This window comes from Xenopus laevis, chromosome 4S (genome assembly GCF_017654675.1).
Source record: "Xenopus laevis strain J_2021 chromosome 4S, Xenopus_laevis_v10.1, whole genome shotgun sequence".
NCBI lineage: Eukaryota > Metazoa > Chordata > Amphibia > Anura > Pipidae > Xenopus > Xenopus laevis.
Window position 1 is genome coordinate 108,760,747 of NC_054378.1, and position 24,749 is coordinate 108,785,495.

A 24,749-nucleotide genomic window follows, 5' to 3' on the forward strand; every position below is an offset into this window, starting at 1 on the left:
GCTTTTCTGAGGGAGGTGCCGCATGAATAGATGTGACAGAGCTCCCCGCCTAACACTGTGGAACAACTCTATACAGAGCGGTAATATACGTGATTTACTTAGTCACTTGTGGCTTCTTCCCTGACCTTCCATGGGCTGGGAACTGCACTGTCATGGAGCGCAAGACCCTATAGAGGATAGTGAAGAGAGCAGAGAAGATCATAGGTGTCTCTCTTGATTCCATTATGGACATTTACACCACTCGCTGCATCTGTAAAGCCACCAACATTGTGGCTGATCCAACATACCCCTCACACTCACTGTTCACACTCCTGCCATCTGGAAAAAGGTACCGAAGCATTAGGGCCCTCACTACCAGACTGTGTAACAGTTTCTTCCCCCAAGCCATAAGGCTCCTGAATACTCAGGGACCGGACAGATCTCTCCATCTGACCCTACTATATACCACAACGTTGCACAGCCACTGTACTCCATTGTTTAAATAAATAGCCATTGGATACAATTGTTGGAGCACATCTGCACTTAATCATGTTCTTTATCATGTTCTTACTACTATCATATCACAATGATACACCCATCATGTCTGACGTTTAGCATTATTTACTTAACATATTACATCTGCTGAGTGTGCACTGTCTTGTCCTGTCCCTGCACTGTGCTGACCTGTCTTGCAGGAGTCGCATATTTTTGCACTTTCACTTTTTGTCTGTTGTCCGGTACATCTATGTTGTGTGTAGCACCATGGTCCTAGAGGAACGTTGTTTCGTCTCACTGTGTACTGTACAAACGTATATGGATGAAATGACAATAAACTCACTCTTGACCTTACATACCCCTGTGCGCACTTCCCCTACAGTTCCACAGTATGTTGTCTAGTTAGAGCATTGATTAGAATTTCTCCTGTCTCTCCACCTCTGATGCCACACTCTGTTTAAAGCAGGCTATATGTTCTATTATTCAGTTTGTCGATTGCTGAAGCTTGTAACTCTGTTGTGGGGACAGCTTATTTACATATTAAAGACGGACCTAATTTGCATTTATAGGTGAGCAGCCAATTTACATTAAGGCCCATTGGGCATTTGCCTGAACCAACAGATGGCCAGTATCCCACTGCTTCTATAAGCACCATCTCTCCCTACTATACCTGCTATCCCACAGCCACAGTCCCTTCCCAGAGACTATTATCCCCACTGTTACTATAGGCACCATCTCTCCCTACTATACCTGCTATCCCACAGCCACTGTCCCTTCCCAGGAGACTATTATCCCACTGCTACTATAGGCACCATCTCTCCCTACTATACCTGCTATCCCACAGTCACAGTCCCTTCCCAGAGACTATTATCCCACTGTTACTATAGGCACCATCTCTCCCTACTATACCTGCTATCCCACAGCCACAGTCCCTTCTCAGAAACTATTATCCCCACTGCTACTATAGGCACCATCTCTCCCTACTATACCTGCTATCCCACAGTCACAGTCCCTTCCCAGAGACTATTATCCCACTGTTACTATAGGCACCATCTCTCCCTACTATACCTGCTATCCCACAGCCACTGTCCCTTCCCAGAGACTATTATCCCACTGTTACTATAGGCACCATCTCTCCCTACTATACCTGCTATCCCACTGCCACAGTCTATTCCAAGAGACTTTTGTCCCCACTGCTACTATAGGCACCATCACTATAAATATATTTTCAACCCCAAGGTTGAACTAGAACTAGTGTTTATTAATAAATATTTTAAGAGCTGTATTTCCTGTACCAAGTGGGGTCGATTATCATATAATCCCCAGCATTTTGTACACCATAAATGCTTAAACTGAGCCTTGCAACAAATATCTCAACCCAGTTTCTATCAGTTGTATTAGTGGTCTATACTTACAGTATATTCTAAATTTTCCTGCTAGACCATACACCCTGGAGTATAAGAGAGCTGAATCGCCATGTGTGTCACAGTCCACAAGTACAAATATTAGCATAATCTTTGTGTTATATGGAGTATATATTATCATTTAATTGCCTCTGAGACTGTTCCGCTGGCAAGTCCCATTCCCCCATATGTAATAAAAAAGCACTACATTTGCTCCCAGGAGAAGTATCCAATAAGATGTTTGCTTTTAAACAGGTGACAGGAAAATTTTACATCCTTGCTACCGGTAAACTTAGTGCATTTTATTACATAACCCCTAATGCTGTGCTAATACAGATAGCATAGGAAAGCCAAGGCTGCCACTGACAGGTCACCAAACGCTCTGGCCTGTAGAAGACTTTCCTAAAGTTGTATGAGGGATGCAAACATAAACATGTCCTCGCCGAACCCCTTACACACTCCCCACAGTAAATGCTGACATACTGCGTGCGTGGCTGGAGCCCAACAGCCTGCAATTTCCTGAGAAGTCGGGCAGAGCTTATGCTAATGCCTATCTCTGGGCACACACAGCACACCCATACGGCTCTTTACTGACACAACCGGAAAAACTTGTGGGCCTTTCTGAGGGAGGTGCCGCATGAATAGATGTGACAGAGCTCCCCGCCTAACACTGTGGAACAACTCTATACAGAGCGGTAATATACGTGATTTACTTAGTCACTTGTGGCTTCTTCCCTGACCTTCCATGGGCTGGGAACTGCACTGTCATGGAGCGCAAGACCCTATAGAGGATAGTGAAGACAGCAGAGAAGATCATAGGTGTCTAACTCCTTCCATCATGGACATTTACACCACTCGCTGCATCTGTAAAGCCACCAGCATTGTGGCTGATCCAACATACCCCTCACACTCACTGTTCACACTCCTGCCATCTGGAAAAGGTACCGAAGCTTTATGGCCCTCACTACCAGACTGTGTAACAGTTTCTTCACCCAAGCCATAAGGCTCCTGAATACTCAGGGACCGGACAGATCTCTCTCTCACACTCACACTCCATCTGACCTTACTATATACCACAACGTTACACAGCCACTGTTCTCCATTGTATAAATAAATAGCCATTGGATACAATTGTTGGAGCACATCTGCACTTAATCATGTTCTTTATCATGTTCTCACTACTATCATATCACAATGATACACCCATCATGTCTGACGTTTGGCATTATTTACTTAACATATTACATCTGCTGAGTGTGTGCTGACCTGTCTTGTCCTGTCCCTGCACTGTGCTGACCTGTCTTGCAGGAGTCGCATATTTTTGTACTTGCACTTTTTTGTCTGTTGTCCGGTACATCTATGTTGTTTGTAGCACCATGGTCCTAGAGGAACGTTGTTTCGTCTCACTGTGTACTGTACAAACGTATATGGATGAAATGACAATAAACTCACTCTTGACCTTACATACCCCTGTGCGCACTTCCCCTACAGTTCTACAGTATGTTGTGTAGTTAGAGCATTGATTAGCATTTCTCCTGTCTCTCCACCTCTGATGCCACACTCTGTTTAAAGCAGGCTATATGTTTTATTATTCAGTTTGTCGATTGCTGAAGCTTGTAACTCTGTTGTGGGGACAGCTCATTTACATATTAAATACGGACCTAAGTTGCATTTATAGGTGAGCAGCCAATTTACATTAAGGCCCATTGGGCATTTGCCTGAACCAACAGATGGCCAGTATCCCACTGTTACTATAAGCACCATCTCTCCCTACTATACCTGCTATCCCACAGCCACAGTCCCTTCCCAGAGACTATTATCCCACTGTTACTATAGGCACCATCTCTCCCTACTATACCTGCTATCCTACAGCCACAGTCCCTTCCCAGAGACTATTATCCCACTGTTACTATAGGCACCATCTCTCCCTACTATACCTGCTATCCCACAGTCACACTCCCTTCCCAGAGACTATTATCCCACTGTTACTATAGACACCATCTCTCCCTACTATACCTGCTATCCCACAGTCACACTCCCTTCCCAAAGACTATTATCCCACTGTTACTTTAGGCACCATCTCTCCCTACTATACCTGCTATCCCACAGCCACAGTCCCTTCCCAGAGACTATTAACCCACTGTTACTATAGGCACCATCTCTCCCTACTATACCTGCTATCCCACAGTCACACTCCCTTCCCAGAGACTATTATCCCACAGCCATAGGATAGCAGCTGAATAAAAGACTTACTTCGCTGGTACAACAGATAGGGCCAGTGTGGTTCTGGGTAAAAAAAAACCTTCCATATTTGCTAACTAATTTCTAATTACTTTCTCCTAAATAGACAGTGAGGTAAGAAGTCAGAGCTCACTCAGCTTACAGCAGGAGTGCCCATACTTTACTAATGCGAGGTCTACTTTTAGTGATGTTGTCCCATTATTATCTACATCCATAAAAGCATTGTTAGCATTCTGTTCCATGGAAAATATTACTTAAATATTGATTTATAAGTGTATATAGCTATATGTATAATAACAAATATTTATTCTGTAACCTTAGCATAATAATTATCAGAATGAAAAACATGAAATATGAGGGTGATTTCGACAAGCTGTTTGTTGACAAGTCTTGAGATCTGCTGATCACCAGCTAAAGGTCTACTGGTAGATCCCGATCAACCTTTTGGGCACCCCTGGATTACAGCACATTTACATTTACACACTAGTGTGAGGTACAAAATAAACATAACAGGAAAATTCAAGAAATGACTGAAACAGGAGTTGTTATGGTGAAGTGAAGCAGTAGTATTTCCTAGTGCAGACGCACAGGGAGAGGGGAGCCCCCAGCACAGGAAATGCAGCTTTGGAACAGACAGGCTTCAGAGAAACACAAGGACAAGCAGAGAAGGGGGGTATAAACACAGGCAGGATAGAATTTGCCGTAAATGTGATGTGGGCAAGAACATACCTGAAGAGTAAAAGGGAGAGGGTGGCAGAGAGCCGCACAGCTGCTGGCAAATAGGCTACTCCACGGTATCCAGCCTTCCTCCTCAGTAACACATGAGACACGCTGGGAAATTGGGAAATTGGGAAATTCCAGCCAGCGCAACCACTGATATAAAAACTAGGGAACAAGCTGCAGTAACTTGGCAACCAAGTCATCTCCCCCCCATGACAAGAGCAATTACTGTAAACTACGTTTCTTTAAAAATGGCAAAGATCCAAAAATAAGTGTAAAATGACTTGAATAGCTAGTGAGATCTATTACAGAAAGCATGTCTCACCTCAGCTTGTGCTAAAGTACAACTTCCAGCATTCCCTAACATGGTTCGCCAAGAGCAGCTTCCCAGATACAATTGCGTCTCATACCACAAAGCTGCGCTTGCATTTGATCTGGTAGATATAATTGCTTGGGAACTGGGGTTTTCTAGATAAGAGATCTTTCCGTAATTTGGATCACAATACCTTAAGTCTGCTAAAATCTTACAGTATATCTGCTGAAATTACTGTATTTCATGGTTAAATGATTTCAGCAGACTGAAAGGGTCGGTTCACCTGTAAGTTAACTTTTAGTAAATGTTATAGAATGACCAATTCTAAGCAACTTTTCAACTGGTCTTCATTATTTGTGTCTATAGTTCTTAAATTATTAGGCTTTTTCTTCTGACTCTTCCCAGCTTTCAAATGGGGGTCACTGACTGCATCATATACGGTGGTCATGCAAATTACAGAAAGATCTGGAAAACCCAAGGTCACAAGCATTCTGAATAATAGGTCCTGTACCTGGACTGACTGAAAGAAACAATTTGTCACATCTTCTCTCTCAACCGCGCTGCAATATTCTTTCTTTGGTTTAACTGACTACTTACTGTTTATATATTTAATTGTCAGGGTCCGACTGGACCGGCGGGGCACCAGGAAAAAACTCGATGGGCCCCTGGCTCTTGTGTGCCCCATGATCCGCACCCAGATTTGCAAAATTGTTCCTGCCGTGACCTCCCCTTTGCGGGTGACTGTGGCAAAACATAGGGGCAAATTCACTAAATTGCGGAAAATAACCAGCGCCGGCTTCGCTCACACCGTAACACTTCGGCAGGCATTTATGATATAATCTGTATCACTGAGACCTGGTGGGATGAAACATGTGACTGGATTGTGCATTTAAATGTTTACACCCTTTTTAGCAGGGACAGAGGGATAAAAAAGGGTGGAGGAGTGTGTTTGTATGTAAAGCCTGAATTAAAGCCATGCGCTAAAGAAATAACCATAGCTGGCACTGGTGAGGGTGTAGAATCCCTCTGGTAGAGATTTTGACTGGGCAAAAGGTAACAAAAAGAATTATGATTGGTGTATGCTATAAACCACCTCGTATAAGTGTCGAGTATGAAGCCCAGCTACTCTTGCAGATACAAGCGGCTTCACAGTTGGGTCAAGTTGTTGCTATGGGTGACTTCAGACATTGACTGGGTTAATGGGGTTGCTAAGACAGAAAAAGCTAGTAGATTTGTAAATATGCTGAATGACAACTTTGTATTCCAGCTCGTTCAAGAACCTACTAGGTATAACTCTCTTTTGGACCTTGTAATAATTAATAATACTGAACTCATCTCTAACATTTGTGTGGGTGAACATTTAGGGAATAGTGATCATAACATGGTCTCCTTTGAGATTCCTCTTAATAGTCCCAATTCTAGTAATACAACTAATGATGCATGGTTCACACATGATGAAATTCAAAAGAGACTAGAACATGTTAAGATAAACAAAGGTCCGGGGCCAGATGGTATTCATCCCGGGGTACTTAGCGAGCTTAGCTCTGTGATTGCCAAACCTCTGTACTTAATTTTTCAGGATTCATTGAGATCTGGCATAGTGCCGAGAGACTGGCGAATTGCTAATGTCAAAATTATAGGCCAGTTAGTCTGACGTCAGTGGTAGGAAAGCTTTTCGAAGGGTTAATAAAGGATAAGATACTGGACTTTATAGCAAATCATAATACTATGAGTGTATGTCAGCATGGTTTTATGCGTAATAGATCTTGCCAGACTAAATTAATTTATTTTTATGAGAAGGTGAGCAGGGACCTCGATTCTGGGATGGCAGTGGATGTGATTTACTAAAGGTGGCCATAGATGCAAAGATCCACTCGTGTGGCAACATCGCAAATGAGCGGATCTTTCCCCGATATGCCACTAACAGGCATGGCTATATCGGGGGTAATCTGAAATTTCGGCCCTATGGCCGAACGATCCGATTACGATTCGCAATGGGCTCCGGCGGGATTGGTCGGGACAAAATCAAACCTGTCTGAATGACCACACACGGTCCAAAAATCATACGAATCAAGGATTCGTACGATAGGATCTTTGCGTCTATAGCCACCTTTACACTTTGCTAAAGCATTTGATACAGTGCCACACAAAAGGTTACTGGTTAAATTAAGGAATGTTGGCCGGGAACATAGTATTTGTACCTGGATAGAGAACTGGCTAAAAGATAGACTACAAAGTGGTGGTAAATGGAACATTTTCTAATTAGACCAGTGTTGTTAGTGGGCTCAGGGCTCTGTACTAGGTCCCTTGCTTTTCAACTTGTTTATTAATGACCTGGAGGTGGGCATTGAAAGTACTGTTTCTATTTTTGCAGATGATACTAAATTGTGCAGAACTATAGGTTCCATGCAGGATGCTGCCACTTTGCAGAGTGATTTGTGTAAGTTCGAAAACTGGGCAACAAACTGGAAAATGTGGTTCAATGTTGACAAATGCAAGAATATGCACTTTGGTAAAAATAATATACAGTAAATGCAAGTTATACACTAAATGGCAGTGTGTTGGGAGTTTCCTTAAATGAGAAGGATCTAGGGGTCTTTGTAGATAACACATTGTCTAATTCTGGGCAGTGTCATTCTGTGGCTACTAAAGCAAATAAAGTTCTGTCTTGCATAAAAAAGGGCATTAACTCAAGGGATGAAAACATAATTATGCCTCTTTATAGGTCCCTGGTAAGGCCTCATCTGGAGTATGCAGTGCAGTTTTGGACTCCAGTCCTTAAGAGGGATATAAATGAGCTGGAGAGAGTGCAGAGACTAAGTGCAAGTAAACTGGTTAGAGGTGTGGAAGACTTAAATTATTAAAGAAGGTTGGGGTTGTTTTCTCTGGAGAAAAGGCGCTTGCGAGGAGACAGGATTACACTTTACAAGTACATTAGAGGACATTATAGACAAATAGCAGGGGACCTTTTTACCCATAAAGTGGATCACCGTACCAGAGGCCACCCCTTCAGACTAGAAGAAAAGAACTTTCATTTGAAGCAACGTAGGGGGTTCTTCACAGTCAGGACAGTGAGGTTGTGGAATGCACTGCCGGGTGATGTTGTGATGCTGATGCAATTAATGCCTTTAAGAGTGACTTGGATGATTTCTTGGACAGACATAATATCAAAGGCTATTGTGATACTAAACTCTATAGTTAGTATAGATATGGGTATATAGAATTTATGTCAAATTAGGGAGGGGTGTGTGTATGGATGCTGGGTTTTCATTTGAAGGGGTTGGACTTGATGGACTTTGTCTTTTTTCAACCCGATTTAACTATGTAACTATGTACTATGTAACTATGTAGATTCACAGGACAACGATAATTCACTAAAATCCGAAGTTGCGTCCAGGGCACCGAACTCTGGCGAAGTTGCACTAGCGTTATTGCGCCAAACGAAGCGAAGTTGTGCTAGCGTTGGCTAATTTGCATACGGCGGGAAGTTAAAGTACAATGGACATATATGTTGCATTAAATACATTACACTACACAAGCCCAGGGAACCTTAATAAAATAAAATAATGTTTTATATTGCCCTACACATGTGCCCAGTGTATAGTTTATGTGTCATATGTTAGGAAATGTATGGGGGAGCCCGGGTACCCAAAAACATTTTTACGGACTTTTGCAGCCTGAAAAAGTAAAAGACGCCAGCGTTTTTGGGACTTAGAAAATTTTTCAACTAAAACTTGAAGAAGCCCTATACATTCCATTGCACTTCGCCTGGTCTGAGCTGGTGAATAGGGATGTAGCGAACGTCGGAAAAAAAGTTCGCGAACATATTCGCGAACTTGCGCAAAAATGCGAGCGGTTCGCGAGCGGTTCGCGAACGGTTCGCGAACCCCATAGACTTCAATGGGAAGGCGAACTTTAACATCTAAAAAAGACATTTCTGGCCAGAAAAATGATTTTAAAGTTGTTTAAAGGGTGCAACGACCTGGACAGTGGCATGCCAGAGGGGGATCAATGGCAAAAATGTATCTGAAAAATCTGCCTGTGTGTGCTTGGAAGAGATAGTGTAGGGGGAGAGCTGTTAGTGATTTCAGGGACAGATGATAGTAAGTTTGCTGGCTAGTAATCTGCTTGATACTGCTCTGTATTGGAGGGACAGAAGTCTGCAGGGATTTGAGGGACATTTTAGCTTAGGTAGCTTTGCTGGCTAGTAATCTACTGTTCTCTTTAAACAACTGCCATACGTTGACCTTGTAGGCATTGTTTGCCCAGTTTTTTTGGACGCAGCCACTGAAGCACAGTTGCCAGAAAAAATATGCCATATAAATGCTGAAAATAGTAATTTTTCGCCATACGTTGACCTTGTAGACATTGTTTGCCCAGTTTTTTTGGTTGCAGCCACTGAAGCACAGTTGCCAGAAAAAATATGCCATATAAATGCTGAAAATAGTCATTTTTTGCCATACGTTGACCTTGTAGGCATTGTTTGCCCAGTTTTTTTGGTCGCAGCCACTGAAGCACAGTTGCCAGAAAAAATATGCCATATAAATGCTGAAAATAGTAATTTTTTGCCATATACGTTTAGTCAACGTATGGCAAAAAATGACTATTTTCAGCATTTATATGGCATATTTTTTCTGGCCTCTGTGCTTCAGTGGCTGCGGCCAAAAAAACTGGGCAAACAATGCCTACAAGGTCAACGTCGTTGACCTTGTAGGCATTGTTTGCCCAGTTTTTTTGGCCGCAGCCACTGAAGCACAGAGGCCAGAAAAAATATGCCATATAAATGCTGAAAATAGTCATTTTTTTGCCATATACGTTGAGTCAACGTATGGCAAAAAATTACTATTTTCAGCATTTATATGGCATATTTTTTCTGGCCTCTGTGCTTCAGTGGCTGCGGCCAAAAAAACTGGGCAAACAATGCCTACAAGGTCAACGTCGTTGACCTTGTAGGCATTGTTTGCCCAGTTTTTTTGGCCGCAGCCACTGAAGCACAGAGGCCAGAAAAAATATGCCATATAAATGCTGAAAATAGTCATTTTTTTGGTCGCAGCCACTGAAGCACAGTTGCCAGAAAAATTATGCCATATAAATGCTGAAAATATAAATTTTTTTGGTTGCAGCCACTGAAGCACAGAGGCCAGAAAAATTATGCCATATAAATGCTGAAAATATAAATTTTTTTGGTTGCAGCCACTGAAGCACAGAGGCCAGAAAAATTATGCCATATAAATGCTGAAAATATGCATTTTTTTGGTTGAAGCCACTGAAGCACAGAGGCCAGAAAAATTATGCCATATAAATGCTGAAAATATAAATTTTTTTGGTTGCAGCCACTGAAGCACAGAGGCCAGAAAAATTATGCCATATAAATGCTGAAAATATAAATTTTTTTGGTTGCAGCCACTGAAGCACAGAGGCCAGAAAAATTATGCCATATAAATGCTGAAAATATGCATTTTTTTGGTTGCAGCCACTGAAGCACAGAGGCCAGAAAAATTATGCCATATAAATGCAGAAAATATGCATTTTTTTGGACGCAGCCACTGAAGCACAGTTGCCAGAAAAAATATGCCATATAAATGCTGAAAATAGTCATTTTTTGCCATACGTTGACCTTGTAGACATTGTTTGCCCAGTTTTTTTGGTTGCAGCCACTGAAGCACAGAGGCCAGAAAAAATTAAACCAGTAGGGTTTGCACCCTAGTTTGTAACGGTGGCGGAGGGAGGAGGACGCTAAAGGACAGCTGTGTGTGGAGTCATGAGGCTTGAAGAGAAGGACAGCTGCATAGAAGTCAGAACAAGTCTTCCGGCGTGCAGTAACCCTCCGAGATCCACCCCTCATTCATTTTAATAAAGGTCAGGTAATCGACACTTTTGTGACCTAGGCGAGTTCTCTTCTCAGTTACAATCCCTCCTGCTGCACTGAAGGTCCTTTCTGAGAGCACACTTGAGGCTGGGCAAGACAAGAGGTTCATGGCAAATTGTGACAGCTCTGGCCACAGATCAAGCCTGCACACCCAGTAGTCCAGGGGTTCATCGCTCCTCAGAGTGTCGATATCTGCAGTTAATGCCAGGTAGTCCGCTACCTGCCGGTCGAGGCGTTCTTTGAGGGTGGATCCAGAAGGGTTGTGGCGCTGCCTTGGACAGAAAAACATTTGCATGTCTGACGTTACAGACTGGCCAAAGGGCTTTGTCCTTGCAGGTGTGCTCGTGGCAGGATTACTGGCACCTCTGCCCCTGGAATGTTGATGAGTTCCTGAAGTGACATCACCCTTAAAAGCATTGTACAACATGTTTTGCAGGCTGGTTTGTAAATGCCGCATCTTTTCGGACTTGTGGTATGTTGGTAACATTTCTGACACTTTATGCTTGTACCGAGGGTCTAGTAGCGTTGCGACCCAGTACAGGTCCTTCTCCTTAAGCCTCTTGATACGGGGGTCCTTCAACAGGCATGACAGCATGAAAGACCCCATTCTCACAAGGTTGGATGCAGAGCTATCCATCTCCGCTTCCTCATTATCAAGGACTGCATCATCCACGGTCTCCTCCCCCCAGCCACGTACAAGACCAGGGGTCCCCAAAAGGTCACCACTAGCCCCCTGGGAAGCCTGCTCCTGTTGGTCCTCCTCCTCCTCCTCCACAAAGCCACCTTCCTCCTCTGACTCCACTTCTGGCACCTCTCCCTGCGTTGCAGCAGGTGCCTGGGTTCGTTCTGGTGATTCCGACCAGAAATCGCGCGCTTCCAGCTCCTCGTCACGCTGGTCTACAGCCTCATCTGTCACTCGTCGCACGGCACGCTCCAGGAAGAAAGCGAAGGGTATTAGGTCGCTGATGGTGCCTTCGGTGCGACTGACCATATTTGTCACCTCTTCAAAAGGTCGCATGAGCCTGCAGGCATCGCGCATAAGCACCCAGTAACGGGGGAAAAAAATCCCCAGCTCTGCAGATCCAGTCCTACCACCCAGTTCAAAAAGGTACTCGTTGATGGCCCTTTGTTGTTGCAGCAGACGTTCCAACATAATGAGCGTTGAATTCCAGCGAGTCTGGCTGTCAGAAATCAAACGCCTGACTGGCATGTTGTAGCGCTGCTGAATGTCAGCAAGGCGTGCCATGGCTGTGTAGGAACGTCTGAAATGGGCCGACACCTTTCTGGACTGGGTGAGAACGTCCTGGAATCCTGGGTACTTGGAGACAAAACGTTGGACTATTAAATTTAACACATGTGCCATGCAGGGCACATGTGTTAAATTGCCCAGTCTCAACGCTGCCAACAGATTGCTTCCATTGTCACACACCACTTTTCCGATCTGCAGTTGGTGTGGGGTCAGCCACCGATCGGCCTGTGACTGCAGAGATGACAGGAGTACAGATCCGGTATGGTTTTTGCTTTCCAGGCACGTCATCCCCAAGACAGCGTGACAACGGCGTACCTGGCACGTCGAATAGCCTAGGGGGAGCTGGGGGTGCACAGGTGTGGAGGAGGAGAAGGAGGACCCAGCAGCAGAGTAAGAAGAAGAAGAAGACGAGGTAGAGAGCGATGGAGGAGTAGAGGTGGTGGCAGAACCGCGTGCAATCCGTGGCGGTGACACCAACTCCACTGTTGTTGTTGAGCTACCCATTCCCTGCTTCCCAGCCATTACCAAGTTCACCCAGTGGGCAGTGTAGGTGACATACCTGCCCTGACCATGCTTGGAGGACCATGCGTCAGTAGTCATATGGACCTTTGGCCCAACACTAAGTGACAGAGATGCGGTAACTTGGCTCTGCACATGTTGGTACAGGTGTGGTATTCCCTTTTTAGAAAAAAAATTGCGGCTGGGTACCTTCCACTGCGGTGTCCCAATTGCTACAAATTTGCGGAAGGCCTCAGAGTCCACCAGCTGGTATGGTAAAAGCTGGCGGGCTAAGAGTGCAGACAAGCCAGCTGTCAGACGCCGGGCAAGGGGGTGACAGTCAGACATTGGCTTCTTACGCTCAAACATGGCCTTCACAGAAACTTGGCTGGTGGCAGATGACTGGGAATGGGAACAGGTGGTCAAGGTGGAAGGCGGAGTGGAGGGTGGTTCAGACGGGTCAAGGAGAGCAGAGGTAGAGCAGTAAGATGCTGGACCAGAAGGAGTGTGGCTTTTAGTTTGCCTGTTGCCTTTGAGGTGTTGCTCCCAAAGTGCTTTGTGCTTGCCGCTCATGTGCCTTCGCATAGAAGTTGTGCCTATGTGGCTGTTGGGCTTACCAAGGCTCAGTTTCTGACTGCACTCATTGCAAATTACAATGCTTTTGTCAGAGGCACACACATTAAAAAAATCCCACACTGCTGACTTTTTGGAAGTGTGCGATCTGGCGGTAACAGTAGAAGTTGGCGGCATTGGCGGCAATGGCGGGTGCGTTGGCCGGCTGAACACAGGTGCCGATACATGTTGTTGCCCTACTGATCCCTGCGGGCTGTCCTCCCTGCTTCTTCTAAGTCTTATTCTCCTACTGCCTCTCTGACTCTCCGTCTCTCCATCTGAACTACCCTCCTCTTGCTCTCTTCTACTAGGCACCCACAAAACATCAATCTCCTCATCATCATTCTCCTCAGATGCATCAATTTCTTCTGACACATCACAGAAGGAAGCAGCAGCGGGGACCTCCTCCTCATCACTCATTATGTCCATCTCTATCGTGTTCTCTGCCAGAATTAAATCTGGTGTAACGTCCTCATCTCCTTCATCTTCTTCTGGCAATAATGGTTGCGCATTACTCAGTTCAAGAAACTCATGGGAAAATAACTCCTCTGACTCCAGTGAAGAAGGGGCACCGGTGGTGGAGGAAGTGTTACGTGGGGTGGCCATAGCAGTGGAGGATGAGGAGGATGTTGTGGTAAAGTTAGAAACGGTAGAGGATGGGGTGTGCTGTGTAAGCCAGTCAACTACCTCTTCAGCATTTTGGGAGTTCAGGGTCATTGGCTTTTTAAAACTGGGCAATTTGCTAGGGCCACAGGATTGCATAGCAGCACGGCCCCTAGCACGGCCTCTGCGTGGCGGCCTGCCTTTGCCTGGCATTATTTTTAAAAAAACAACAACAACAAAAACTCAGTTGGTTTTTCTGGAAACGATAATACACACAGCTAGATGGCAGTTTGAAGAAAACAGTGTGCAAATAATGCCTACAAGATCAACGTATACACTACTACAGCGGTGGATACGGATTACGTAAAATATATGAATGCTGCTTGAAAAAAAGTAACTCAAGTGGTTTTTCTAGAGACGATAATATTATCAATATTTAGACAAAATGTGAACAAGCTCACACAGCTAGATGGCGGTTTGAAGAAAACACTGTGCAAATACTGCCCACAAGATCAACGTATACTAGGGATGCACCGAATCCAGGATTCGGTTCGGGATTCGGCCAGGATTCGGCCTTTTTCAGCAGGATTCGGATTCGGCCGAATCCTTCTGCCTGGCCGAACCGAATCCGAACCCTAATTTGCATATGCAAATTAGGGGCGGGAGGGAAATCACGTGACTTTTTGTCAGAAAACAAGGAAGTAAAAAATGTTTTCCCCTTCCCACCCCTAATTTGCATATGCAAATTAGGGTTCGGATTCGGTTCGGTATTCGGCCGAATCTTTCACAAAGGATTCGGGGGTTCGGCCGAAACCAAAATAGTGGATTCGGTGCATCCCTAACGTATACACTACTACAGCGGTGGATACGGATTACGTAAAATATATGAATGCTGCTTGAAAAAAGTCACTCCGGTGTTTTTTCTGGAGACGGTAATATTATGGATATTTAGACAGAATGTGAACAAGGTCACACAGCTAGATGGCAGTTGGTTGAATAACACACTGGGGCAAAAAATGCCTACAGGGCAAATAATGCCTAAAAGGTCAATTTATACACTAATACAGCGATGGATACGGATTACGTAAAATATATTATGGCTGCTTGAAAAAAGTCACTCCGGTGTTTTTTCTGGAGACGGTAATATTATGGATATTTAGACAGAATGTGAACAAGGTCACACAGCTAGATGGCAGTTGGTTGAATAACACACTGGGCAAAAAATGCCTACAGGGCAAATAATGCCTAAAAGGTCAATTTATACACTAATACAGCGATGGATACGGATTACGTAAAATATATTATGGCTGCTTGAAAAAAGTCACTCCGGTGTTTTTTCTGGAGACGGTAATATTATGGATATTTAGACAGAATGTGAACAAGGTCACACAGCTAGATGGCAGTTGGTTGAATAACACACTGGGCAAAAAATGCCTACAGGGCAAATAATGCCTAAAAGGTCAATTTATACACTAATACAGCGATGGATACGGATTACGTAAAATATATTATGGCTGCTTGAAAATAGTCACTCCGGTGTTTTTTCTGGAGACGGTAATATTATGGATATTTAGAAAGAATGTGAACAAGGTCACACAGCTAGATGGCAGTTGGTTGAATAACACACTGGGCAAAAAATGCCTACAGGGCAAATAATGCCTAAAAGGTCAATTTATACACTACTACAGCGATGGATACGGATTACGTAAAATATATTATGGCTGCTTGAAAAAAGTCACTCCGGTGTTTTTTCTGGAGACGGTAATATTATGGATATTTAGACAGAATGTGAACAAGGTCACACAGCTAGATGGCAGTTGGTTGAATAACACACTGGGCAAAAAATGCCTACAGGGCAAATAATGCCTAAAAGGTCAATTTATACACTAATACAGCGATGGATACGGATTACGTAAAATATATTATGGCTGCTTGAAAAAAGTCACTCCGGTGTTTTTTCTGGAGACGGTAATATTATGGATATTTAGACAGAATGTGAACAAGGTCACACAGCTAGATGGCAGTTGGTTGAATAACACACTGGGCAAAAAATGCCTACAGGGCAAATAATGCCTAAAAGGTCAACTTATACACTACTACAGCGATGGATACGGATTACGTAAAATATATTATGGCTGCTTGAAAAAAGTCACTCCGGTGTTTTTTCTGGAGACGGTAATATTATGGATATTTAGACAGAATGTGAACAAGGTCACACAGCTAGATGGCAGTTGGTTGAATAACACACTGGGCAAAAAATGCCTACAGGGCAAATAATGCCTAAAAGGTCAACTTATACACTACTACAGCGGTAGTAAAATAAAAAAAAGTAAAATAAAAAAAAATGAATATTAAAAAAAAAAAATTAAAGTTGGTGCTGCTGAACTACTAGGAGCAGCAGATTAGCACACCAGTCCCACTCCGCAACACTGCTAGACTAATAGCACTGGGCTCTTATAGTAGTAGTAGTAGTAGTAGTAAAACAACAAAAAAATAAATAAAAGCAGTCCTTACAAGGACTACTGTTATTGCAGCAGTCAGCAGATGAGATCAGAAGCAGGACAGCTGCCCACTGCAGCTACATACAGAGCACTGCAGTAGAAGGTAGATTACTAGCCAGCAAAGCTACCTAAGCTTAAATGTCCCTCAAACCCCTGCAGACTTCTGTCCCTCCAATAACAGAGCAGTATCAAAACGATTACTAGCCAGCAAACTTTCAACTGTCCCTGAAATCACTAACAGGCAGCAGCTCTCTCCCTACACTATCTCTTCAGCACACACAGGCAGAGTGAAAAAACGCTGCAGGGCTTCGGTTTTTATAGGGAAGGGGAGTGGTCCAGGGGAGAGCTTCCTGATTGGCTGCCATGTACCTGCTGGTCTGGGGTGAGAGGGCAAAAAAAAGCGCCAACAATGGCGAACCCAAAATGGCGAACGTCGCGCGACGTTCGCGAACTTCCGGCGAGCGCGAACACCCGATGTTCGCGCGAACAAGTTCGCCGGCGAACAGTTCGCGCCATCTCTACTGGTGAAGGCAAGTATGGCGGGACATGTAACGTTGAGTAAAAGGCGAAACTTAGTTAATTTGAGAAGAAACTTCGCCTGGCTTAAGAGTGCGAAGTAGCGCTAGAGTCTATCTCCTTCGCTAGCGAAGTTACACCTGTGCCCATGAGTAAATAGGGAAAGTACTGCAATGAAGTCACGCTGGCGAATTTTCACAAATTTTAGTCACTTCGCCCTTTAGTCAGTGGCGTAACTAGATGTTGCTGAGCCCCACAGCAAATTAATTGTAGGGCCCCCAACATATCCAGTATTTGTCCTGTTTTACCAATATATGTTCAAATTGCTCATCAATGAGAGCCTCATGGGGCCCCCTGTACCTCCTGGGCCCCCCTGCAGCCACAGGGTCTGCTTCCTCTGTAGTTACGCCCCTGCCTTAAGTGAATTTCCCCCATAGTGCGCAGGCAGCAGCCGGAGGGGGGCCCTGGACAGCAGCCCCGGGGCCCCCCAGTCCGACCCTGTTAATTGGTGGTGGAGGTTGCCTCACTATTTTTCATTTAGTTCCACATTATCTACTTTCCCTACTGAAACTTTTCAAATGTGTTGCCCTATTTCTCTCTTTGCAGCCACATATCTGTCCCACTGAGCTCTAAATTTTAAATCACCTTTTCTGTGTGTTCATTTTTAGTTATCTACATAAACAGGGATTTACACTTTATATTTTACTTCCTAATACCTCCACAACTGTTGAATAAAACTAGAAATGGGAACAGTGTCAAAAAAACAGTTTGCTTTGTGTGTATCAATATTTATTGCGAGAGCCCAGGTATGATGCCACACATCTGGTTGCAGTAAAAATCTATCATGCAGTTTTCAGTAGGCAGAAATGTGCAGGGCTTACATTACAGCTTGTTACGGGAAAACACGCCAGTCAGTGTGTAAAGGACAAGGAAAGTGTGAGTCACAGGTAAGTGCCAAAAGGGCTACACTCACTTAAAATTTGCATTGTAATAACTGTCTACACAACACAGTGAAATGTAATGTTTCAGCATCACTAACATCAAAAATGTTAAGTATTTTAAAGGAATGGCATATAATATACTCTACTATAGTTTATATTAACAAGCTGCTGTGTAGCCATGGGGGCAGAGAAGCTTAATAGGGGCAGAAGGCGCAATCTCCAATGACCACCAATGCATTAAAAAAACTTAAAGGAAATTACTTACCGGTTCTCTGCATGCGCTCCTCTTCAGAAACGGCGACCGGGCGATGATCCATTGTGCGGCGCTCCATTTTTCCTTCTATAGGGGAGGGAGGAGAAATCGAGGACCGCATGATGGATCGTCGCCCTGTCGCTGTTTCTGAAGAGGAGTGCACGCAGAGAATCGTTACAAAGAAACAATTTTTTTTTTTAAATTGTATTTGTCACTGGTCTTTTAAGGTAAATTCCAATGACCCCAATGAACTGATTGACTTGAATTTACTATTGTAGTAACTTTTTATATGAACTGCTAGTTATTGGGTCCCACAACAAGATGGTTGGACCCCTTAGTCTTACACAATTTAACTTATTACAATGGCTCATGTTACATGTGCAAAAATGGACTTTATGTAAGAAACTTATGTATCAAGCAATGACCAAACAGAGTAGTGTGGCGGGGCAGCTAGGTGGGTGATGTTTAACTTAGGGCAACCGAATCCCAATAAAAGGACTGACTTATTAGCACATTAATTATTTTTACTATTTATATGAACTATTACTGACTAATTATTGGGCCCCATAGCAACATCATTGGCCCCCGCAACTTTGGCAAAAGACATTTTCTATGATCATGTATTTTAGCTGCTTATTAGTTTCTGCACCCCTAACAGTTGCAGAGTCTGTTTCCTCTATAGTTACACTGATGCTTTTCAGTACAGGTATGGGACCTGTATCCAGAATGCTCGAGACCTGGGGTTTTCCGGATAACAGATCTTTCCATAATTTGGATCTTCATATGTTAAGACTACTAGAAAATCATGTGAACATTAAATAAACCCAACAGGCTGGTTTTGCTTCCAATAATTATATCTTAGTTTGGATCAAGTACACGGTACTGTTTTATTATTACAGAGAAAAAAGAAATAATTTAATAAAATTTGGATAATTTGGATTAAATGGAGTCCATGAGAGACGGCCTTTCCATAATTTGGAGCTTTCTGGTAAAAGGGTTTCCGGATAACGGCTCCCATGCCTGTACCATGATTGGTGGGTTTGTATCATAGTAGTCCTAGTAAAATCTGCCTAACTGTTAGTTGATAGTTTGACTAGAACGTGGCCAACATTTTTGGAACTGCATGCTTGTGTTCATGGAAGGCCCCATATAAATAATATATGGGGACCCAAAGTTTCTGATAGTAGCCCTGTATATTGTTTGAGCTACCACAACAAACAACAGCTCAACACCACCAGGTGGAGGTATAATAGATATAACTGTATCATAATACAGATTCTCTAGGTGCCTCCTCTAAGGGGGTTATTTATTAAATTCCGAATACAAAAATCAAGAAAAATTTATGATTTTTTTTACGAAATCGGACTTTTAAAAAATCACGTTTTTTTTTGGAATTCATTAAACCCTGATGATGGAAAAGTCAGAATCTGAAAATCCAGCATCTCAGACCTGTCGAGGTTGTATATAAGTCAATGGGAGAAGTCCCAACAATTTATTTGATGAGCGCTGGGTTTCGTGCAATACTCCGAAGTTTTTGTCAAAATCATAAAAATCGGATGGAAAAATCAGATTTTTTTTCCCGCAAAGCAAATTTTCGTGAAAATGTAATAATAAATAAGTGTAAAAAAATCGAGCGTATCTGATCAGAGTTTGTAGAAGAAAATATTGAGATAAATTCGGACTTTGATAAATAACCCCCCTAATGTCTTTCCGACATGGTAAAGCGTGCTTGTAGAATTATTCTATTTTAAGTCACTATATATAAATAAAGCATATTTGTAACATCATATAAAGTTACTGAAAACACATTCCTTGAAATTGCATAAAATTGCCCCAAATACCTGTTTGCTGTGATTTGTTTTATCCACGATCCTTTCTCTTTCTATATTTACTACTGCAAAATGTCTCTGTGCACCAAGGAGCGATCAAGGGAGCCAATGGCAGCTCTTCCACGTAGTATGGTTTCAGCGGTTAGTGTTCGGCTCCAAGGCTGAAACAGGGAAAAAAGTTCATTGTGAAATAACCATTAACCCACAGACTGACAGTCACACAGACCTCATGGCAGCTGGGGATGGGAGGGGGGCTGCAGGCAATCAGGAGTCACATTGTGTATAGGCAGAGCATGGGAAGTACAGGCTAGGGCACATGCATGGCATAAAGCACACAGGATTAATGAAAGCAGCAAACTTGTATAATATATATATATAAATGAACCACACTCAATGGACTTGATTAGGTGCCAAAAAGTTGTGGTTTTATTCTTCTATACTCGAGCCTTCTTCAAGGGTTCACTTCCTGAAGAAGGCTCGAGTATAGGAGCCGAAGCGTTGGAATAAATCCACTACTTTTTTGCACCTAATCAAGTCCTGTGAGTGCGGTTCATTTCTATTTATCTTGATGTTATGATACAACCAGCACCCAGGCAGTTCTTGATTCTTTTTGTGAGTGCTCCAGCTTTACTAAGATATATATACGAGGTGCTGGCACTCACAAAACGGTTTATGTGCCTGGGTGCTGGGTCAGCGAATAATCCACATAAATCCAAAAATATCCGCACTAGCAGGTCTTAGATAATACAAAAAAAAATTATTTAATGCAAAGCTAAAGATATTTTGGTCAACCCTAATGCCTTAACAGGGAACATGCCTTAAATAGATGTACTGGCAGGAAAACAGCAGCAGTAACGATGACGTGTAATCACCGTCAAAAACAAAAAAATCGACTACCGTTTAAACATATCACTGTAAGTAAATTCACCATATAATCCATATACTTTCAATACACACAATAATTATATAGTTTCAATACACACAACAATTAATATACTAAAAGCCACACTTGAAGAGTTCATCAATATCTGTACACATAGCAGCAATATAAATATTTAGATATGGCAACAATTCTTGGCAGAAAAACAAGATAATAAAAAATAAGAAGCATTCTATATTTTAAACCACAACCCACACCTTAAAGATTCCTCCAGCCGGTTGCACAGTCTTAAGTATTAGTTATTATTCTGTGCATAAACACATAATACTAATTGGGCTTTACCAGGGGGTGGACCTATCCCTTTGTGGGGAGGATATATACTGGCAACTTGATGTGATGAGTCAGCAGCTGAGGTGAAGCCATGCACATCCTTTGGTCTTAAAGCCTCGGGGAGATAGGGCAGAAAGGCACTGTTCTACTTGCTGCTCTCTCACCCATCCTTCTCACACATCCTTCTCATCCATCCTTCCCATCCATCCTTTTCATTCATCCTTCTCACCCATCCTTTGACAGTATAAGGGCATCTCTGCAACATATTAAGTGGGAAATGCGTTTCACAGGGTTAAACACAGAACAAAAATGGGAAGTCTTTAAAATGCTGCTTAATAAATATACTTGTCAGTATATTCCACTTGTAAGCAAGGAACGTCGTTGCAAAGCAAAACCTCTTTGGTTCAATAGAAGTGTTGGTGTTGAGGTGGGTAAGAAAAGACGTGCTTTTAAGGCTTTCAAGTTAGCTGGGACAGCTGAATCATTTATAAGGTACAAGGAGGCCAATAAATCATGCAAAGAAGCTATAAGGCAAGCTAAAATTGATATAGAAAATGATATTGCAGCAAGCAGTAAAAAAATCCAAAATTATTTTTTAAATATGTTAAAAAAATGAAACAGGAAGGGGTGGGACCCTTACTATCAGAGGGGGGTCAGCTGGTTGATGAAAACAAAATAAAAGCGCAGATTCTGAACTCATATTTTTCATCTGTCTACACAAATGAGGAACCAATAAGTGAAGGTTTCCTTCTTAATAGTCCCAATTCTAATAATACAACTAATGATGCATGGTTCACACATGATGAAATTCAAAAGAGATTAGAACATGTTAAGATTAATAAAGGTCTGGGGCCAGATGGTATTCATCCCAGGGTACTTAGCGAGCTTAGCTCTGTGATCGCCAAACCTCTTTACTTAATTTTTCAGGATTCACTGAGATCTGGCATAGTGCCGAGAGACTGGCGAATTGCTAATGTGGTGCCTCTTTTCAAAAAAGGATCCCGTTCTCAGCCTCAAAACTATAGGCCAGTTAGTCTGATGTCAGTGGTAGGAAAGCTTTTCGAAGGGTTAATAAAGGATAAGATACTGGACTTCATAGCAAATCATAATACTATGAGTTTGTGCCAGCATGGTTTTATGCGTAATAGATCTTGCCAGACTAACTTAATTTCTTTTTATGAGAAGGTAAGTAGGGACCTCAATTCTGGGATGGCAGTGGATGTGATTTACTTATAGGGATGTCGCGGACTGTTCGCCCGCGAACTAATTCGCGCGAACATCGGCCGTTCGCGTCCGCCGAATGTTCGCGAACGTCGCGCGACGTTCGCCAATTTGGGTTCGCCTTAGCTGGCGCTTATTTTTGCCCTCTCACCCCAGACCAGCAGATACATGGCAGCCAATCAGGAAGCTCTCCCTCCTGGACCACCCCCACACCCCCTGGACCACTCCCCTTCCATATATAAACTGAAGCCCTGCAGCGTTTTTTCATTCTGCCTGTGTGTGCTTGGAAGAGCTAGTGTAGGGAGAGAGCTGTTTAGTGATTTGAGGGACAGTTGATAGTAACTTTGCTGGCTAGTAATCTACTTGATACTGCTCTGTATTGTAGGGACAGAACTCTGCAGGGATTTGAGGGACAGTGAGTTTAGGTTAGTTAGCTTTGCTGACTAGTAATCTACCTTCTACTGCAGTGCTCTGTATGTAGCTGCTGTGGGCACTGCTTCTGATCTCATCTGCTGACTGCTGTAATAACCCAATAGTCCTTGTAAGGACTGCTTTTATTTTCTTTTTTGTTTTTTTACTTTGCTACTATAAGAGCCCAGTGCTATTAGTCTAGCTGTGTTGGGGAGTGGGACTGGTGTGCTGCTCCTCCTAGTAGTTCACCACTACCAGCACCAACCAGAGTCAAAATTGTTACAAAGTATCTTATTTGCACCTGTTAGCTGTTCTGAGCTCTCTGCCAAAAGCCAATTAAGTTAGAAACTGTTTTTTTTCTGGCTGTTCAGTGCAGAGAAAAGAGGGACTTTCCAGTACAAAAGAGGGACAGGGGGTTGAGTGGTCAAAAGAGGGACAGTTGGGAGGTATGCAAGTACCACCTAGCTGTGTGAGCTTTTTCACATTCTGTCTAAATAACAATAATAATTCCGTGTCCGTAAACATCACCTGAGTGATGTTTTTACAGCAGCAATAATATATTCCGTATCCACTACTGTATACGTTGCCCTTGCAGGCATTGTTTGCCCAGTCTTTAACCAAGTGCCACCTAGCTGTGTGAGCTTTTTCACATTCCGTGTCCAGAAACATCACCTGAGTGACGTAGTGTGATTTCTGCCCTTTACAGCACAAAACGCAGCGCTGTGTCAACAATGTATTTTTCAGATACATTTTTGCCCTTGATCCCCCTCTGGCATGCCACTGTCCAGGTCGTTGCACCCTTTAAACAACTTTACAATCATTTTTCTGGCCAGAAATGTCTTTTCTAGCTTTTAAAATTCGCCTTCCCATTGAAGTCTATGGGGTTCTATTTTTTCCGCCATTCGCTACATCCCTATTTACTTAGACTTTGTGCCACACAAAAGGTTACTGGTTAAATTAAGGAATGTTGTCCTAGAACATAGTATTTGTACCTGGATAGAGAACTGGCTAAAAGATAGACTACAAAGAGTGGTGGTAAATGGAACATTTTCTAACTGGACCAGTGTTGTTAGTGGAGTACCGCAGGGCTCTGTACTAGGTCCCTTGCTTTTCAACTTGTTTATTAATGACCTGAAGGTGGGCATTGAAAGTACTGTTTCTATTTTTGCAGTTGATACTAAATTGTGCAGAACTATAGGTTCCATGCAGGATGCTGCTACTTTGCAGAGTGATTTGTCTAAGTTGTAAAACTGGGCAGCAAACTGGAAAATGAGGTTCAATGTTGATAAATGCAAGGTTATGCACTTTGGCAAAAATAATATAAATGCAAGTTATACACTAAATGGCAGTGTGTTGGGAGTTTCCTTAAATGAAAAGGATCTAGGGTTTTTTGTAGATAACAAGTTATCTAATTCTGGGCAGTGTCATTCTGTGGCTACTAAAGCAAATAAAGTTCTGTCTTGCATAACAAAAGGCATTAACTCAAGGGATGAAAACATAATTATGCCTCTTTATAGGTTCCTGGTAAGGCCTCATCTGGAGTATGCAGTGCAGTTTTGGACTCCAGTCCTTAAGAGGGATATAAATGAGCTGGAGGGAGTGCAGAGACTAAGTGCAACTAAATTGGTTAGAGGGATGGAAGACAAATTATGAGGGGAGACTGTCAAGGTTGGGGTTGTTTTCTCTGGAAAAAAGGCGCTTGCAAGGGGACATGATTACACTTTACAAGTACATAAGAGGACATTATAGACAAATAGCAGGGGACCTTTTTACCCATAAAGTGGATCACCGTACCAGAGGCCACCCCTTTAGACTAGAAGAAAAGAACTTTCATTTGAAGCAACGTAGGGGGTTCTTCACGGTCAGGACAGTGAGGTTGTGGAAT

The 24,749-nt window shown here is 43.0% G+C and overlaps 1 protein-coding gene across 2 annotated transcripts in view; it reads right to left on the reverse strand.

Moving 5' to 3' along the window:
- Nucleotides 1–21,206, reverse strand: part of il5ra.S (interleukin 5 receptor subunit alpha S homeolog) — a 53,323-nt gene extending 32,117 nt beyond the window's left edge. The window contains exons 1-2 of one of the 2 annotated variants that reach the window (XM_041561703.1): nucleotides 21,160–21,206; nucleotides 20,035–20,183 (exon numbers count right to left, since the gene is read on the reverse strand). The gene's annotated coding sequence lies outside the window, so the exon portion shown is untranslated. Of the gene's footprint in view, nucleotides 1–4,847; nucleotides 5,021–20,034; nucleotides 20,184–21,159 lie in introns of those variants that run through there. The other variant, XM_018261341.2, reaches the window with a different exon arrangement.
- Nucleotides 21,207–24,749: the final 3,543 nt, after the last annotated feature.